Source organism: Vicugna pacos, chromosome 4 (assembly GCF_048564905.1).
Source record: "Vicugna pacos chromosome 4, VicPac4, whole genome shotgun sequence".
Classification (NCBI taxonomy): domain Eukaryota; kingdom Metazoa; phylum Chordata; class Mammalia; order Artiodactyla; family Camelidae; genus Vicugna; species Vicugna pacos.
This window is the reverse complement of record NC_132990.1, coordinates 5202646-5210206: the sequence shown is the minus strand read 5'-3', so window position 1 is coordinate 5210206 and position 7561 is coordinate 5202646.

The window sequence follows — 7561 nt, the reverse complement described above, 5'->3', positions numbered from 1 at the left end:
CCCTGGCCGTGCCAGGACCTTTAAGGGAAAGAGCCCAGCCCACGTGGCTGAGATAACTCGGCGAGCCCTCAAGGAAATCTCTCTGGCTCGGCTCATCTGAAGGCTTCCAAGGCGCTATAAGCAAGCTCTAAATAGAACCGGGCTGCCCAGAAACACAGACCTACTTTTTCTTGATGAACCTTTTTCTTTAAAGAGCCTGTGAAGCAACAATTTAGTAACAGGTAGATGAGAAGTTCAGCCAGTGAAAAAATGATCCGTTAAGACCCTCTTATTCAAGGACTCAAAAGGATTCTTCACATATATCTACTGCGGAGGACCTGCCCCTTGCCTTGTAGGAGGTGGATTGGCAGATACCTTATCTGGGGAAAAGGTCACATGCAATCCTGGGACCTCTTGGCCAGGGTCTTTCATATGTTTGAAAGGATGCTTTTTATTTCTAAAAAGTATATATTACTGGATGGATAGCCATAATAGATATTCAAATCTGGAAGAAAAAAATTATATTTCTAGCACAGTGCCTAGCTAGGCACTGGGGTTATTTTTAAAATTTCTCTAGTTTTGCATTTTATAACAAAAATAATACTTGCCAATTGAAAAGGGGACACTACAAAGTATGTAAAGAAAAAGTGAAAATTCTCAGCACCAGCCCAGTCCCCAACCCACTCCCTAGAAATGACTGCATCAGAGCTGGAGGGGGGTCATTGGTAATGGGCACCTCCGGGGGTGGGGGTCTGTGTAGGGTGGTCTAGGCACCTTCTCTAGGGGCAGACAGACCTGGCTCTGAGTCCCAAAAATCCACTGCCAGTTGTACGATTTGGAAAAGTTCCCGAAGGCTTTGTTTCCCTACTTGCAAATGGCAGTAACAGCAAAACATTTACCTTATAGAGTAGTCAGAGGATCAAAGTGGTAAGACGTGCCTGTCACACAGTCGGTGCTCAATACTTGTTAGTCATTATTACTCTCCTAATTTTTTGATGTATCTGTAACTATTATGTATACATACATAATTCTGTTTTACAAAGGAGGACAATATGCACATTGCTCTGCAGTTTAATCTTTTCCTTTGACAATTATTTCAATCAGAATGTGTTTAGCTGCAAGTAATAGAAAACTTAGAGTGATTGAATTATGCGAGGGTTTATTTTTCTCATATTTTCTCCAAGGCAGCTGCTGACATTCATTTAGCCGTTCAAAGGTTCCATCAGGACCCTCTCTCTGTCTCTTCTTCTTAATCCTTGGTCACCTCGCTTTTGCCTCCAAGATTATCATCTCGTGGGCACAAAGTGGCTGCCACAGCTCTAAACATCACACTGAAGATCCAAAGAGGGAAGAAGGGCAGCTCCAACCACATCAGTTCCCTTTTATTAGGAAAGAAATAATTCCCCAGAAACATTACCTAGACTCCCAAGAAGACTTCCACCTTTGGAGCACTGGCATGGTTCATATCATACGGTGATTCTTTGCTACAGGAGTTGGGCACTAGTATTGAATCAACCAGTCTAAAGCATCTGCCACAGCAAAACACCTTGGAGATACATTCATGTCGATACATAGAAACATACTGCGTTCCAATGTGTGGCCAGTTAGATTTTGCCAGGCTTCAAACAATGCTGCACCAAGCTCCCTTGTCTTTGTGCGTGTGCTTACGTGAGGGCTTCAGTAAGATCCAGCTCTAGGAGAGGAATTGCTATGAGCATTTTAATTCTGACATGACCAGGATCTAAACCAGAAAACAAACAACCCCCCCCCCCAAAACCTCCCCTTTTCTTCCCTAAGAGCTTCTGGGAATTGTGAGGACTGCAGAATGGAGCTTTCTTTGTTCTTGATGTGTCATGGTGCCATCAACAAGGAACTAAGTCTTGTCTCTCACATGGGAGATCAACCAAGATTCTTCAGATGTAATTGTAGAAAGAGCAGCGGCCGGATATTAGGTGTCCTGGGCCAGTAAATGGCTGCAAGATGGTGAGGGTGGCTTGGTTGGTTGGTTCCCAAGTTTCCTTTGAAGTCAAATGTTGTCATCTGATTAAGAGGGTTTCCCCTGTGATGGTACAAAATAAGGCTACTCAAGGTCAGCTGTCACATCCTCCCTAGAGGAATGAATGTGTGTATATTCACACAAAGACCCATTCACGAATATTTACAGCAGCTCCATTTATGATCGTCAGAACCTGCAAACCCCCAGATAATCCTCAGCGGTGAATGGGGAAACAAACTGTGGTAGATCCAGAAAACAGAACACTATTTGACAACAAAAAGGAGCGAACTGTTGTTACATGTGGCACTGGGACAAATCTCAAAGGCATTATACTGGGTGAAAGCAGCCAGTCTTAAAAGATTATATGCCAGAGGGGTAGGGTGGGGTGTTACAGCTCAGTGGTAGAGCGTGTGCTTAGCATGCACAAGGTCCTGGGTTCAATCCCCAGCACCTCTATTAATTAAAAAAAAAAATAAAAGACTGTCTGCTGTATGGTTCCATTTATATGATATTCTCAAAAAGACAGAATTATAGACCTAGAGAACAACTCCATGGTTGCCTGGGCGTAGGGCTGTGGGAAGAGAACAGGACAAAGGAATTTTTTGCCAGATTCTGCTGTTCTGTATCCTGATTGGTTATTGCGAATAATGCTACCATGTGCATAGTAGGCCAGATGTATGTTCAAGTCCCTACTCTCAGTTCTTTGGGGGGACATACCCAGAAGTAGAATGCCTGGATCATACAGTAATTCTGTGTTTAACTTCCTGAGGAATCACTGTGCCATTTTCCACAGTGGCTGCACGGTTTTCTGTTCCCACTAGCAGTGCACAGCGGTCCCAGTGTCTCCACATCCTTGCCAACAGCTGTTATTTTCTGGTTTTTTTTTTTTTGATAACAGCCATCCTAATGGGTATGAAATGGTATCTCAGTGTGGCTTTGATTAGCTTTTCCCTAACGATCGGTGATGTTGAGCATTTTTCATGAGTTTATTGGCCTTTTTAGTTCCTTTTTGTTATGTTTTCTACAAGTAACAGTTCATAAGAGATTGGAAGAGAAACAAACAAACAAACAGAGTAGTGCCTCAGCACAACTGCCCGGGGAAGCCCTGGTACCCAGAGCGCTGTGGATGTTAAGAATGAGCACGACTTGGTAATCTGGGGGTCAGGAGGAGGTACTGGCTGGTGTTGTTTTTAAACAGTCCACCAGTCCCTCCATAACAGGGTCCGACGGAGGGGCTCCTGTTTCTGCCACCGTCCAGCCCAGGCTGACAGCGGGCGCAGCATCCCCACCCCTTGGCAGCTGCATTTAAATGTCAGAAGTTCGAGTTACCCAATGGTCTAAAATTGCAGCTGATGACCTTTCGGCAAATGCCAAAGTTCTTTCAGGGCACAAAACAGGGTGGAAACTTATAGAGCAGCTGTGGTGAAAAACCAGAGAAAGGCAGACGAGCATCCAGCTCGTGTTTATTTCAGTGCCGAGGATACACTGGTGACCGCGAAGCCGTCTCTGGCCTTGCTCTGCTGCTTGGCAAAAGATGCTCACAGACCTGAGACTACATAAATAAGGACAAGGAGACCCTCCTAGTGGCCGAGGCCATGTTGCTCATGCCTCAGGGCCCTCTGCCCAGAGACAGGGGTCTGGAATATGACTCCAGAGGACCATTGTTGTTAGCAAAACTCTGCTAAGACGCAACATATGGTTTGGTTTGGTTTGAAGTTTTCAATCGAAAAAGGTTTTATTATAAGAAACAATGCCATCAGGTAAAAATGCAAAAAGTTACACAATCATGGTAAAATGTTTTAAAATATCTACACATTTGCCCCCACAGGACTGCAGGACTGAACCGCATACCCGAGCACTGGACACTGAATGCCATTCTAAACGTCTCTGCCCGGGGACTCTGGCCCCATGCAGATCACAGCTTCCTTTTCTCATGCGCCAATGAAATCAGCTTGATCCTTAAGCACCAGCTTTGCAGGGTAACACCAGACAAAAATGGAAAATAAAGAGCACAATTTCTACTTTCCTGTAACATGGTTACGCCAAGTCTAGTGTTCAGTGTATAAAAATACATAGGAGAGTGCTGTATGCAGTCTTCAAATGCAAAAACCAAGTTAAAGTGGGACTGACATGTGTTGGACTTATATTTTTAATTCTTTGGGACCCATTGCACCTTTTACTGTTAGTCTCATCATCCTATGCTCTTTTAAAAAGAGTTTTTAAGCCTTTATTTTTTAGAGTAATTTAGGTTGACAACAAAATTGAGAGGAGATGCAGAGATTCCTCCGGTACCCACACGTGCACAGCCTCTCTGTTATCAACATCACTCACTGGGATGGTACGTTTTAAACAAAGAATGCACTTACATTAACACATCATCATCACCCTAAGTCCGTAGTTTACCTTAAGGCTCCCTCTCGGTGCTGTACATCCTGTGGGTTTGGGCATTTTGTTAGCTCTGATTTAATTTCTGTGCTTAGCATGCATGAGGTCCTGGGCTCAATCCTCAATACCCTCATTAAAAAAAATTTGTTAAGGTATGTTTTATGGCTCAGAACGTGGTCTGTATTGGTGAATGTTCCATGTAAACTTGAGAAAAATGTGTATTCTGCTATTTATTGCGTGAATTAGTCTCTAGATGCCAATTGTACCTTGCTGATGAGTGGTGGTGTTAAATTCAACTGTGTGCTTACTGGTTTCCATCTGTTGGATCTGTCCTTTTCTGAGAGAGGAGAGTGGAAATCTCCAACCACGATAGTGAATTCATCTCCTTACCGTTTCGCCACGTGCAGTTTGATGCTCTGTTGTTAAGCGTGTTCACTATAATGTCTTCTTGGAGAATTGACTCCTTTATTACTATATACTGAGTTTCTTTATCCCTAATAACTTTCCCTGCTATGAAGTCTGCTCTGAAATTAATAATAGCTACTCCTGTTTTCTTTTCATTAGTGTTAGTGTATTTTTCTCCCTCCATTTACTTTTACCCTGTATGTGTCTTTCCATTTAAAGTGGGTTTCTAATGGACAGCACAGAGTTGAGTCCTGCTTTCATCCACTCTTTTAACTGGTGGGTTCAAGCTTTCAAAGTGATTATTGATCTAGTTGGATTAATAGCAAATAGTAACACACTTGTTATTCTTGTCTATTCGTTGTCCTTGTTCTATGTTCCCACTGTTGATTTCCACTCTTTTCCTGCCTTTTGTGATTTAATTGATCATTTTATATAATCATTTTCTCTTCTTTCTTTTTTATTCTCTAATTTTTCTTTCTTTTTTTTTTTTTTAGTTTTTTCCCCCCTGGGGGGAGGAGGGAGGTAATTAGGTTTATGTATTTATTCACGCTTAGAGGAGGTACTGGGGATTGAACCCAAGACCTCATGCGTGCTAAGCACGTGCTCTACCGCTGAGCTGTACCCTCCCCTTTCTCTCCTTTCTTAACATATCAGTTATACTTTTTTTTTAACATTTTTTTATCAAGTTATAGTCATTCCACAATGTTGTGTCAAATTCCAGTGTAGAGCACAATTTTTCAGTTATACATGAACATACATACATTGTCACATTCTCTTTCGCTGTGAGCCACCACAAAATCCTGTATATATTTCCCTGTGCTACACAGTACAGTCTTGTTGATCTGTTCTACATCTTGAAATCCCAGTCTGGCCCTTCCCACCCCCCGCCCCCCTGGCAACCACAAGTTTGTACCCTCTGTCTATGAGTCTGTTTCTGTTTTGTATTTATGTTTTTGGTTTTTTTTTAGATTCCTCATATGAGTGATCTCTTATGGTATCTCTTTTTTTTTTTTAACCTTTTTTATGGCTTATTTCCTCTTCTGGCTTCTTTCAAGGTTTTTATTTTATGTTTGATTTTCTGTAGTTTGCTGATGTTATGGTTAGGTGTGGTGGTTTGGGGTTTTTTTGTTTTTGTTTTGGTTTTGGTTTTTTTTGTTGTTGTCATTGTTGTTTGGCATTTATCCTGCTGGGTATTCTCTGAACTTCCGGGTCTGTGGATTGATGTCTGACATTAATTTCGAGGAAATTCTCGGTCACTAGAAATATTTCAAATATTTCTTCTGTTTCTTCCTCTTTCTTCCTCCCTCGGTGTCCCCGTTATGCATGTCATACCTTTTGGACCACCGTCCTTGGAAACTCTATTCTTTTTTATCCCAGGCTTTGTTCTCTCTGCTTTTCAAGAATTCTATTGATATATTCTAGAGCTCAGAGACTCTTTGCTCGGCCATGTCCATCAATGCCCATCAAAAGCATTCTTCATTTCTGTTACAGTGTGTTGGGTTTTTTTAATCTCTAGTATTTCCTTCTGGTTCTTAGGATTTCCATAGTCTCTTTTTGCACTGCCCATCTATCAGTTAGAGCCTTCAGCATATTAATCATAATTGCTTTAAATTCCTAGGCTGGTAATTTTAACATCCCTGCCATGTCTGATTCTGATGCTTGCTTTTTCTCTTCAAATCGTGGGGGACTTTTTTGCCTTTTTGTATGCCTCACGATTTTTTTCCTGACGACTGAGCGTGATATACTGGGCAAAAGGAACTGCTCTAAATGGGCTTTTAGTAATGTGGAGGTGTGGCATGAGGGCAGGGGAAGTGTTCTGCAGCTCTACGGTCAGGTCTCAGTACTTAGTGAGCCTGTGCTTCTGGACTGTGAACTTCACAAGTGTTTCTCAGTTCTTTTCTCCCCTCTTAGATGGGACAGGATGGCTAAAGTTGGCTGGAGTTGGGTGTTTCCCTTCCCCAGGTCAGTGGGACTGATAATCCCTTATTGGGTTGGCTCTGGTTAGTTTCCTCTGCCTGCAAGACTTGTTAAGAAGAACAGAGTGCTCTGGTGTATTTCAAAATGCTTCCTTCCCTGCCCCCAGCCCTCCTCCCCCCCGCCCCAGGAAGTCCAGTATTTTCTCTGATATCCATTGTGGGATCCTGGTCAAGCTCCTAGAGGTAAAACTCACAATATTGTGGGGGACCCCCTATGGCTAGGTCACCCTGGAGTTTTTAACTCTCAAAATTGTCCACATTGAGCTTCCAGCAAATTGTCAGTTACAGTTCAGGTTTTACCATCCAGCACCAGTTCCTGAGGCAGCTTCCTTTCATAAGTCTCTGCTCTGGTGAGATGTAACTGCCTGTGTTGCTTGTCTGTCTCTCCAATCTTGGGGGCAGTGGTTTACCCTGTGTCCTCCCTTCTCTTATGGATCCAAGAAGAGTCTTTGACTTTTCAGTATTTATAGCTTTTTATTTGTAGTTAGGATGGAGTGGTGACTTCCAAGCTCCTTACATGCAGAACCAGCCCAACATAATAAGCTTTTTCATGTAACCTCAACATCCCTGTGCGTAGCATGGCAGACATCTTTAAGGTGTCTGCTCAGTCCATGATCCCATCTTGGAGAAAAGTGCACCCTGCCCATAAGGGGAAGACTCAAGGCATGTTTGCTTGTGTGACCCTGTCTCTGGCTGCAGTTGATTGGATTAGAGGCAGACATTTGACATAACGTGAGCCAATCAGATTTCCTATTCTAGGAACTTATCTTGAGACACAGAGACACCAGTGAGTTGGATGATGAAGCTGGAATTAAGAAGG